This window comes from Triticum aestivum, chromosome 4A (genome assembly GCF_018294505.1).
Source record: "Triticum aestivum cultivar Chinese Spring chromosome 4A, IWGSC CS RefSeq v2.1, whole genome shotgun sequence".
NCBI lineage: Eukaryota > Viridiplantae > Streptophyta > Magnoliopsida > Poales > Poaceae > Triticum > Triticum aestivum.
Window position 1 is genome coordinate 642,049,658 of NC_057803.1, and position 13,303 is coordinate 642,062,960.

Here is a 13,303-nt window from a genome sequence, read left to right on the forward strand (position 1 = left end):
ACCGGTCAACGCAACGCTCCTCTACCGCAGTGTGGTGGGAAACCTACCTTCTTGTCAGGGGCGGACCCAGAAAAAAACTTGAGAGGGGGCAAGAATGTATGGGGATATACCAACAAAATAAGCACCCATATGAACTACCACAGATACCGCTATCATACAATGCAACACAATGCAATGTCCTCTGCCTCGTTGTACCCCAACCAATTACCACGTATTGATCATGCTAATCGCCATTAAAATGTGGATTGATCTTCCAAACCATCATTGGTTTAGACGTTATAGGATGAGGCTCGCGAGTGGCGACCCCCTACATCAAGTATTTTCTTCTTATATCATCATGCTGATTGGGATTCTAATATGCAATCCTTTGCCTTTTAAACGGAACTCTAGAAAGATTGTTTTTTTAGAGAAAAGGCACATCCGACTTTATAAATAAAGCCACTCTAGAAAGATTGTTTAAATCAACTAATTCATGTGTCTGGGTAGTTGTTAGTTTTTGAAAGAAAAAAACCCACTATGGTTGTGCCAAAAAGTGAAATGTTAAATGAATTTCTAAAATTACCACACATCATACATGAAGTTGAATCGTCTTAGGGACTAGGAAATATTAATAGATCATCCCAATTGAATTGCAGTTGCTCTGGCCGGACTAGCCTATTTTACTAGTCACTAAAATGTTGTTTATACAAAATTTGTATGTTTCAAGAAAAATGTTCCAACTGGCTATTCACCCCAATCAGTAAATTATACATATAAATAAATTCATTCTCCACCAACCTTCACGTGTGTGAACAATGATTTCCCTATATATAAGTCTCTGCTTGCATGATAAAATAGCAAGGTCTATTGATTCATCGACACTACAATATTTATTCATCCATCTATTTGACATATTGGATTACAAATAAGTGGTGAGTACGGTCGCATAGAAGAAAACACGACAAGAACTGAATGAATGCAAAGACATGTGGGAATAAGAAACATCGAGAGAGAAACTGTTAGTTCTAATATTGTTACATGTTGCAAATAAAATTGACCATGTCATGGCGGACATCGCGAGCGCCGGGTCGCGCCAGAGTTCAAGGGCATCAAATCCATTATCTCTTCACACCTGTTCGCCCTCTGTCTTGGGGGAGTTTTTTCTGTTTTTTTTTCCTTTTGCTATTTCTGGTTGCTTAATCGGTGATGAAGAGACATGTAATATGTACAGAGCAGGGCAATGAATCACTGATCATAGAATATGGTGGTTTTTCATTCTGTTAATTTGAGGCTTGACTATTTGTCTTGTCAGATAAAAAAGGACCAGCTCCTTATGGAAACCCCACTTTCCACCAACTTTGAATGTGACACACTAAAAAGAGGTGAAGTTGGGGCACAAGTGGAAGCAAATGCATTTTTTTTCTTAAAAATATCCCTTTGAACCTGGTGGTAGATGAACCCTATAAACTACTCCCTCCGTCCCATAATATAAGAACATTTTTCAAGCTAACATAGTTTGAAAAAGGTTCTTATATTATGGGACAGAGGGAGTATCAGACAATTTTTTTACCAATTCATGAAAAAGTTTAAAATCTTTGAAACATCCTCGAACAAACTTGACTAATTGTCCTACTCATAAAAAATTGACAAAAAAAAACTGCCATAAAAACTCTGAGCATAAAAACAAATTGTCCATGACAATATTGGTGAATAGTACACCTAATATAGTACATATAGTGCTGATTTTGACTTTGTCCAGGACAATACCACGAAACTCATTTCGCAGCCAATGTTTTTTTACGAGTAGGACAATAAGTCAAGTTTGCTTCCATTAAATATCATGATTTTTGTTTCCCCGCAAAAAAAATATCATGATTTTTACCTGTTTTGAAATTACTATTTTTTGACGGGTTCACATGCCCCCATTTTCCAAGCTTTTTACAGGTTTACTTTCTAGGTAGTTATTTGCTTCCTGAAAAAAACAATGGTTCCCCCCTATGTTTGGCCTTAAGTTTAGCTTTTTATTATTTTCAAAATTTAAACCAAGTTTTATGGTCTAACACATTTGACAAAAAAGTGTACATATAGAGAAAATATGATGTGCGGTGGGGTCAAAAGATTCAACTGCTAAGGATACGATAATAAATGCTGTGAAAAATAGAACAATGAACTAATAAATATGTTTTCACCAACCTTCACGTTTGTGGATAATGATTTCCCTATATATGAGTATTTGCTCGCATGAGCAAATAGAAAGGTCTATTGATTCATCGACACTAGATCACTTATTCTTCGGTCCATTTGACATCTAGATTACAAATAAGTGGTGATTACGCTCAGAGAGAAAATGACTGGAGAAGAACCGAATGTACAAAAACATGTGAGAATAAGAGACCTCGGGAGAGAAACAATCCTTTTGAGGTTTGATGAAGCGTCTCAACACCCATACATGGGTGCCGTCGGGTATTTATTGATTGGATCGAGATGATGGCTCTCGTAGATTTTACAGGGATACGGTCTACAAGGATTCCGGTCTATTGCAGCAAAATTTATTGCTACAACCTTCTTTTGTTGGAATAGAACGTAATATTACCACAAATTCCCCGGTTGTGGTAACAGGGTGCACATACTGCGACAACCGAATCTTGTCGCGATAAATACACATTCTGTTGCAATAGAGGCCCCGTATTGCAACAAACTACATCGTTGCTGCAACATGGTAGCGATATTGCGACAAACAAATTACGTTGCGTGAGACAATTGTTTTGTTGTAATAGAGACTAGGTATTTCAACAGAATAACTACTCATGGTAATATTCGAAAAGATGTCGCGACACCTGCGAGACGTTGTGTTAGTTATAGATATTGTTGCAAAACATTGGCTACCTATTGCAACAAAATATGTATTGGTCGCAATAGCATATATTTTTTGCCTCCATTTTGTCGTGCTGCAATAATATTGTTTACTGCGACAAGTTGTGTATCCATGGTAATATGTAGAGCATATTGCAACAATCCCCTAGTGTTGCAAAAAAGAAAAAGACATTTGCAACGATATTCGTATAATTAACGACAGACCTACACGAGGGCCTCCTGGCCTGTGGCCCCCGAGCAAAACTGCAAATTTTTTTAGTAGCCCCTAATCCTATCATGACCGGCAACTCATCAGCCCATGATTCACTGTCATTAGACCACAATACATGACTAGAGAGAATGACCTACTCCGTAAAAAAACAAAGAACGACCTAGATGGCTTCGATAGCATATCACTAAGTGCCTAGGTCATCCTCCAGTTCGGTTGGCCTCCATATTCGCTCAGTCCCCATTCCTGAATTAATTGCATGAAGGTACCACACTTAGGGCAGTTGTAACGAATCCATATCACTATTCAAATTTTTTGCATATAAGTACGCATGTTTAGGGCAAGTTGTTACAAAATGAGCAGGAACCGACATGGCATATGTTTTTTGTAGAAAAGCTCCCTTGCATTTTATACTTAATACTTAATCAAGCAAATACCTGGAAATGTCAAAAAAAAATTAGTAGAAAACCCCCTTGCATTGTATCTGGACGTATTTTTGTTCTAGATGCGTCCATTTTTATCCATTTCTCCGACATAGATCGCCCGTCTCATCACCCCATATCTGCTTGTGTTTCAAGGCAAGAGTATAACACATAAAAGTTTTAAAGCGAGGGTGACATGAGGTTTCTGTCAATGAGTGTAGCACACACCACCTCCATTACCCTCGCCGGCTCGATTGTTGTTCTTGTGTCAACTGCATACTCTTCCCGCCATCACAACCATCATATACGATTGCCAACGACACGGATATCTATCTCGGCTAGTTAGTGAAATAACCTTTTACGAACAAATTTTAGTAATATTACTTTCAGCAGCAGATATATTCCATATTGATTTGAAATATTTTTTACAATTTATTTCATTATTTTAAATGTTCCCTTTAAAAAAATACTTTCTACACACAATAATTAATCATCTGCTCTGCTCTACGGAAGTAATGTTCAACCTTCCCGCTAATGCCCTAGTCTCCCTCCAATTTTTCTTGGTAATTTCGCACTAGATAATTTAGTATGTCTGGCGCCACAAATTCTTAACCTCTCCGCTAAACACCCCCCACAAATACTTCCGATTATTTCTCTTCACCAAATCGTCGAGATTGGATCTGAGCTCTCTCGTTTTGGTTCCTCCGTCCTCACGGCGTCATGACGGCGTCGATACTGCGGACCACACCAAGAGTCCATCGAGCGTACACTCTGTCTCAGGTTATTCCTTTCTCCCAAATGTCCTCCGCATAGATGTGCAGCGCAGCGCACCGCCTAGAGGCGGGCGAACGCGGCGTGCTGGTGGAGGAGGCGGCAGTCGGAGAGGCCGGGGATGAAGCCGGCGAGGCCATCCTAGTCTGTGAGCGTGGCCCAGACGGCCTTGAGCGGCGCGCTGACCCGCACCAGCCGCCAGTTCTTCTTCCCCGGCAGCTCCCGCACCTCCCTCTCGAACCCGTACCGCTCGTCCTGGCCCTCCTCCACCTCACTGCCTCCCGCGGCCGTGAGATCCTTCCCTTCGTAGGTGTCCTCGCCAGCGACATCGGGCGCGCTCTTGGAGGAGGACGGGGAGGAGACCGGAAGGGTGTTCCATTGGGAATGGGCGGGGCGGGAGACGAGTCGGATTTGCGCGGGGCGGGAGAAATTGGTGGTGGTGGACTGGTGGTTGCAGTCAGGAGGAGGCGGAGGCGGATGCAGTGGGGGTGGAGGCGGCCATGCGGAGAACAGGAGGAGGGGCAGCAGGAGGCGGTGGACGGCATGGCCATGGCAGCGCTCCCTTTCCATCGTAGAACTACCACGCCGATGGGCGCCGTGCATCATTCCTTGCTCTCGCCGAGCTGGGAGACGGTCGACCTGCTGTCGTCGATGCCGTCCACGGCCTCGGCCACGGCGACCACAGTCATGGCGGCCGCGACCACGATCAGGACTCCTGTATTTTTGTATTTTGGAGTGTCCCACGTTTTGTGTAAATAGTCCCAATTTTTCCTTTTCAGTGATGGCCACTGACACTCGTCTTGCTCCCCAGCGGCGGACGCAGATGCACAGGAACTGGTTCAGTTTCCATCAAGCACACACAAAGCAGAGGAAGAAGAACAGAGTACTACTGCAGTTTAGGTGAAAGAAAGAGACGGGCAGGTTTAGGCAACATTGAGCTGAGCAACGAATGCTCAATACTCTTATTTATTCAAGGTTCTCTGGCACTGTTAGGAAATGACTTATGCTGCAACACATGCAGACAAACACTGAACCTAGATTAGCCAGCTTGAACACGCGCGCACACCTACAGTCAAACTTGCAGCTAGTTGCAAGACGACCTACCCACAATTACACAAGTGCATTCACATTGCAGTAACAATTGTGTGACTAATCAGGTTTAAGCTAACATTGACTATGTAAAATATTACCAACTTAATAGCAGAACCACTGTCTAGATCGTAAAAGCGTATGTGGTAGTAGTTTGCTTACCACATTCAGGCTAGATTACTGCATGTGTATGTACTGGGAGTAGCCTTGTCAGGATGGGCTATAATTGGTGTGTCATGTGTATGCTTCACAGCTTCAATATAGACTTGATTACAGAAAGCCTAGCTTTTAATTTCTAAATCAAAATTATATACATATGCTATGCTAAAAGACTTATGTTCTGCATGCTTCTGTTTTGCACGCTATAACACAATCAGATGTCATTTAGGCCTAGTTTGGCAACACGGTTTAAAAAGAACTGCAGTAATTCAAAACCTCAGTTTTTCAATGTGTGGACAATGAATACTTCGGTTTCCAAAGACTCTAGTTTTTCTCTGTTTTGGCAAAACAGCCTATGCGTTTGGCAAGTGCTATTTTACCATAGTTTTGACTCATTGCACCAATCTCAACTACAATCAATTAGATGATCCGTGTGTAGAAACACCCGCCCAATGCAAACATCCATGCCATGCACGTCTGGCGGCATAGAACTGACAACTAGCTAGCTTTTAGCCTGATGTGTACGAGTGTGCTTCAACCACGAATTGATCTACTTCACGAGCGAGCTTCGTTCGAGTCATGTGTAATGGGCAGACAGCCGACCGGATATAAGGAACCAGCCGCCGCCGCCGGTAGCCGTAAAAGAACTAATCATTTAACTGAAACACTAATAATCAGAAGATAGATTGAGCTTCGTTTAACGGTTATATACAACATATTGAGGAGTCGAAGGAGGCTGAGCACTCCCCCTGTTTCTTTCGTCTCAGTCTAGGAAAAAGAGGTCGGGGCCTCTTTTTTAGATACACAAAAAAAAAACTACAGTATGAGAGATACCAGGGTATTCTAGACTGGAGTATTTGTTTCATCCAAACATCTCAAAGTATTTTATACCAAAGTTTTTTAAGAAACCACAGTTTTCTAGAAAAACTGCAAAAAATACTTTGCATCCAAACGCACCCTTAATCTTTTAAGCCTAGCTTCTTTTTCCTTACAACAGCTTCAGTATAGACTCGACTAGATATTTTTCTGGTCGCTTTTTTATGTCTGCTTTAAGTATTGCATTTCTTCTGAAATTGACTCAAATTATGATATTACCTACCGAAGGGCACAATGATGAATTCAACGCAAGATCCTGCTGGTAGGAGACCGAGTACAATACAACGATAACTTGGTAATAATATTTATGTTCACTTCAATTTATGCCATAGCAGCAAAGGTAATTAACATTTGAGATTAACATGCAGTTAGGAATGCATCAGGTAATGTGCACGCTTCAGAGGAAAGAGATGATGCCCATTACTCCTTCTGCAAGGTACACAACATAATTCTTAATCACTTATCTGAATGGTGCGCATTGATAATGCTAAGTCCCTCAATTGTTTTTGGGTTCAGTAAGAAAGGATTTGTTCTCGTAACAAGGATGGAAAGTATAACAGCTTACAAAAACCAACATGGACAACACAGATCTAGTAAAAAGTTTATGACAATTAAGCTATCTCTAACATTTGGCATATTGCAGAAAATCCTGGAATTTTAATCTTCAAAACTATAAATCTTATATAGGAACTCAAGAACAACCTGACACTCATGTGTCTACTAATGACATGTGTGCACTGGATGAATGGCCATCCCATGCTCGCCGCAACCATGCACAACTACATAATGGTACTTTTTTTTATATTTGTGTCCTTGTTTCTTACAATGTAATACCTTGAGGAGAGGTTAAAAGAAGAGTGAGCTGAAAGGGAAAGATTGCTGGAAGAGGAGCGAAGATCAAGTCTGGAATTTGAGGAAAAAAATGATGGCAAAGTTTGCACAGTTGTCCCACCAGATGGAACCCAACAGACCCAAACGCAAACACGTGAGGTAATTATAGTCATATGCTTGCAAACTTGTTAGGTTTATTTTGCTTGCTTGCATTGCTAAAAGTGCACTTCTATTTGCAGATGCATAAGAAAAGGACCGGCAAAGAGAATAATAATCCAAACTTGCAAAATACTCTTTTACAGACAGCTAGTACTACTGGGACTCTAGGTACAAGGCACAATGCAATTGCTCCAAATACATTCATACAAGCTGCAACAATGCATTCTTGAATGTTTCGAGCAATGGTAAGTCAGAAGCTTGGTTTGTCTTCATGTTGACCTTTATTTCATATGGAAATGGCATTCATAACGTGCAATTGTCTACTTGTTTGCACTATTGTACGTAGGGAAGCCAGAAATAGAACAGTTTTCTCACCATTAGAAATTGTTAACTTGCGCCAGCATGTATTTGTTTCACAGAAGTTTAGATGTTTGATTAATTTAGGTAATTATTCTTGTGTTTGAGCTATAAATTCTTTTGTGAAATTATCCAATTCTTTTTGCATAGAACCTAATTGTTGATGATGTAGTACATCAGGCACAAGCATTTGCTTGCTAGCTGTTGTGTTCATAACAATTGGGTAGAAAGCTACCCATGCATGCCAGTATATAGTAATTATACAATTGTCATGACCGTGGTTATATCTTTATGCTAATTAGTTGTGTTGTTTCTTTCTTTTCCTGTCTAAGTATTTTCTATTTTCATTTAACTCGAGCCAAATAAATTTTTGATTTCTTCATTTCAGGATCCAAAGATTTAACTGGAATTGACTCTAGACCACGGACAATTTAGTCTTTGCTCTTAATTAGGATGGCACATTCAGCATGTTGAATGTGTGCTAAATTATATTTCAGTTTCATTTGATGGATATTGTCTATGCAAACATTGATATTTTATCAATCTAAATCATATATGTATTAGTTGAATCATATTATTGAAACATTGATGATACACTTTATATCGTTGCAATTACTTATCACTGTAAATAGGCAGTCCACTGAGATAGCTACTTGTCGCCACCAATCCAGTTATGTTGAAATAGTCCTAACACCACGAAACGTTTATATTGTCGCAATAGCCTCTCACCACAAACATCTTGTCCGTTGTGACAACTATTTATCACCACCAAAATGAGCATGTTGCAATTTTAGTGTCACCACGTCCGGAGAGTCGTTGCCATACGTTACTGCCACAAATGTAGGACTCGTGGTGAAAGGACTATGCCTATAAAAACAAGAGTTGTTGCCATAGGGTATAGCCACAATTGTCTATTACCACGGAAGAGCACTCGCCACGGGAAAGAGTTGTCGCAATGGGTTATTGCCACAAATGTTGACTCGATTCGCCACTTGTTGCATTAAGCTATCGCCACAAGCCAAAATGTGGCATTAAGTACGAGCTGCCACAAGGGAAAATGTGGCAACTGGTCACATGGTTGTTGCAATAGCATGCTTTCTTGCCACATTTATTTTTTTGTGGCAATAACCTATTACCATGTGTCCTGTCGCAACGGCTGGCAACGAACACCATGTCGTGGCAATAGGTACCTATTGCGACAATTGGGCACTTATTGCGACGAACGCTTTTGTTGCAATAGACCCGGATCCTTGTAGTGGTTGAACTTTAGAGAGGATTACATGAAGATATACAGGGACAGAAAGATAAAACAGAAAGATCTCTAACTACTCCTAGTCCAATACGTGAAGCACAAGTACTACAAGGCTGTCACGTGTACATACTATTTCCAACACACCCCCTTAATCACAACTACACTAAGTTGAGATTGCTTCGAAATTCCTCAAAACTTCTTGTGGGTAATGCATTTGTAAATCCATCCGCAAGCTAATCTTTTGAAGGTATAAATCGAACTTCTAACATAAAAAAATACCGACTTATGACTATACTCTCCATGCAAGCATCCACAACTGAAAGGGAAGTAATTAAGATAAATCTAATAATAACATTAAATAATTCATATACTATGGTTTAGATTTCTATAACTCCTTAAGTTTGAGTCCAGCATGATCCTGGTCTGCAAATGCCGAGCCCAACTGCAAGTTCTTTACTTGGCTAGGCCTCCATGGGAGAATTCTCACACCAATATGATGGCATTTCACGGCCGGCCGCATGACCCGAGGTGACAGCTATGCCTCCATGCATATGAAAGCTCAACAGTTTGGCACCATGTGTCTTCCTGGTTGAATGAAAACCTGCCAGTTTGTCCCTTCCTCCTAGAGCCTAGAGACATTTCTAACTGGTGGGGTGATCTGATTGAGAAAGAGTTGAAGCAGGGGCACAATAGTAGGCTCATCTGCACTTTCCGGAACATATGGAAAGAACGGAACAGTCATATTTTCATGGGCTCTGGTGGCGCACAACCAGGCGGCAAGTATGGCCTTTGTGGACATCAAGTAATGAGAGAGAGAGAGAGAGAGAAAGAGGTGTTTGTTGAGGCCATGCCCACCAGGAGGTTTTACAGCACGCAAGTGTGGGGGCACTCAGGCCCCTCGTGCCAGCTCTTTATTTTGGCTTTCGATTTTCAAAGCTATATATCTCTTAAATGAAAATTTTAAATTAGGTTATGTTTTCATATTCGTGTTTCTCACGATGAACGCTTTCAAATAAGATCAATTTTAAATATATTCTGACAACATTTGAAAATAATATTAAGTTTCAATGTTTGAAACTTAGAGCGAGTGATCGACAAAAAGGAATTATTTTGTTTCTAAGATCGACCGAAAAAATTGCTTGAAATTATATCTCTGAAACTTTTTGAAACTATGCATTTTTTGATGGAAAGATGGTAAGTCTCATCGTTGAAACTTAAATCTTTTTGATGGGTTTCTTTTTTTACTGTGCTCTCCTGCGGGATTTATCTACTTCCCGAATCACGATGGAAATTGAGCAGACGACAGGGGTTGACAGGTGAATGCCCCTGCACTTACGTGCCCCTGCGAATTTCTATGGGTATTGGCTGATGTAAGGGCATCTCCAACAACAATCCGTAAAAAACCTCCCGCAACTGTCCTGGGACAGGGGGAACCAGTCTGCGGACACGGATGCAGGAGGACGCCATCTAATCGTAGTCACATACATTTCAAACCACATTTTAACTAACATGATGCTATTGATGCAAAGCGGCTGATATTCAGCAAAGTTCGGGTAGAAAATAGCACAAATCATCCATACATATCATGCAAATTAAGTCTAGTACCATAAATGACCGTCCCTCTGTTATGTGGTACACTGGGGCGGCGCGTGCATGCTACATATAATGTGTAGACAAACATTGACTGAATGAATCGATCAACTAGTTGAGCAAGAGGAAGTAAAACTTACGATCTCGTCCATGTCCGAGGGCAATGACCACCTTGCCTCGAGGTGACTAACCAAGTTGCAATACTGGATGACACTGGTTTGGATAGCGTGCCAGCGATACGACAACTACCTCATGTTGCATGGTTGAATGATGTACATGTCGTATCGCGCAATATGCTTTCGTGCATGCAAATTCTCATGCACTTGCTCCTAGAAGGGCTCCCCTCTTCTCCTGCCTATGAAATTCGCGGATACGACCAGCCACGCATCATACAACAACTCGTCCTTCATGGTCGAGTAGCCCACCATGCTTCGTACTCGAAAAAACGACATAGCATTTGAAAATAAGCTCGATGGAATTTGACTGAACACCAGCCAGGCGTGGTGCCCGTCATGGAGATCGTCGATAGGGGGCGGGTTGTAACTTTGTACAAATGGCTCCAGGGTACAAACGGCTTCTTCAACGTGTAATTTTTGCTTTCTATAATTCGACTAGCCCATCCCTTGCCATGCAAGACGATATGTCTGGGAGAAGATGGATTTCGAAGATCATGAGAATATGCAGATAAAGAGAGTTCACCTCAGGACCCATCATGGTTATGCTTTTAACATAAAGTTATACAATGTGGTGACCTACTGCCATTTTGGTTGCTCGAATTGGGCAACACTATGCAAGTCGTATGGTTTTGAGGAGGGTATGCATGACACTTTCAATCTTGGTGATCCTGAAGATGACATCGACAAAGATAATGTCGAGGAAGATGATATCAAGGAAGAGAATATCGACATTTGGGTCGATGTTGATACTCTTCCACTTCTACCTCTATGTGAGATTCTCAAACATATTTATTGTGTAATTTATATTGTTTTTATAAAAATAGTTGATAGCTTATATATTTCCATTCTTCAAAAAATGTTCGGAAAGTAGTAGACAAAACTTACTACACTGATGGTTCTGAACTAACTTACGAGGAGAAAGATCATCTTATCTCCTTTATTATTGATGTTGAGACTTTCAATAAGAATTATGAAACTCCTCCATATTATGGTCAATACGTGCCACTAGTCCACGTGTGAACTATGGCAACATCCATGGAAAGGCATGGTAAGATTTGTTATTATTATGACACCAGTGCATCTTTTGCATACATTCTTCTAAAGCTAAACAACATTGCTAACTATGTTACTATTATGCTCTTCAACACAAAATCCCGAAGGATTGTGTGCCTCATCTGATGCATACGAAATGTCACGTGGATGTTGTTAGCTTACGGCCAAGTTCGCCTACGGGTCACCGCTGTCCATACAAGATTTCTCAAACAGATGAAGACCTCACAATAAAAGAATGGAAAAAAGTTATGAATAATCGTAGAGAGCTACTTGGAAGCAACATTGTACGAAGACCACGAATTGGAGACATGATAATCTCCATTCTCCATAATGGAGAGTCAGTGGCTATGTTGTTTTATGCTATTTTACCTTAGAGAGGCTAGAAGGTCCTAGCTAATACTCATGATCATGTGCTAAGAACTATTAACTAGGGTTGGTTAGATGACTTGATGGTGATGAGTTTGACTTGTATTATGATAACGAGTAGCAGTTGTTAGATGACGACGATGATGATGAGTATGACTTGTTATTATGATAACGATGATGAGTTATTATTATGATGATGATGCTGAGTTGGTATATTGTTATGAGCATGATGAGTTATTATATATATCAGTGGGTGAAATAAACTATGATTAGATTCAAGTGGAGGCAACATGGTGCAGATCGAACGTACTACTAATGCAAACTAAAATGATGAAGTTTGGATTAGTAATACTTTGGATCTGCACCATGTTGCCCCACTTGGATCTAATACACATCTCTTTCACCCAATGATATATATAATAACTCAGCATGATCATAAAATCATATGATGAGACTACTGTTTAATATTTATAAAAATACAGGGCCAATAAGCTACAGAAAAAAATACTAAAAAATTTAGCAGTAGCGGGGGTATGCACGTAGTAGCAGCGTGCTTTGAGTAGAAGCGCGCTCCGGGAAGAGGCGCTGCTTCTGTTAGTAGTAGCGAGCGTTCCAGCTACTCGCTACTACTCTGTATGTTAGCAGTAGCGCGTGTAAACCCACACTACTTGTAAAGTTTAGTTGTAGCGCACCCCGCGCTACTGCTAGGCTTTTCCCTAGTAGTGCATTCCATCCACCCTATAGTTATATCCAAGTACACTACATCACCCTCCCACAACTGTCTCGCCAGGCGGACGACAATCGTGGGACTTTCCCCACACAATCCCTGACGATGGTGGCAGCCAGGCTACCCGCGCCGGATCCCACCCCTCTCAATTGATCTACCCCTAAGTGAATTAGCGAACACGATAATGTAATGGACTGTTCTTTCTTACTTTCTTTGTGAGGGCTTGAAATCACTTGGATGAATGCGTTTACCTATTTTATACAAATTACCACCAAGGTAGCCGTTTATACTATTTAAATATAGTGTTCTATCACTACTAGGAAAAACCCTAGCAGTAGCGCCTGTTTGAAGCCTATTAGTAGCGCGGGGTACAACGCTACTAATAAGGCGCTACAGCTAAAGGTTAGCAGCAGC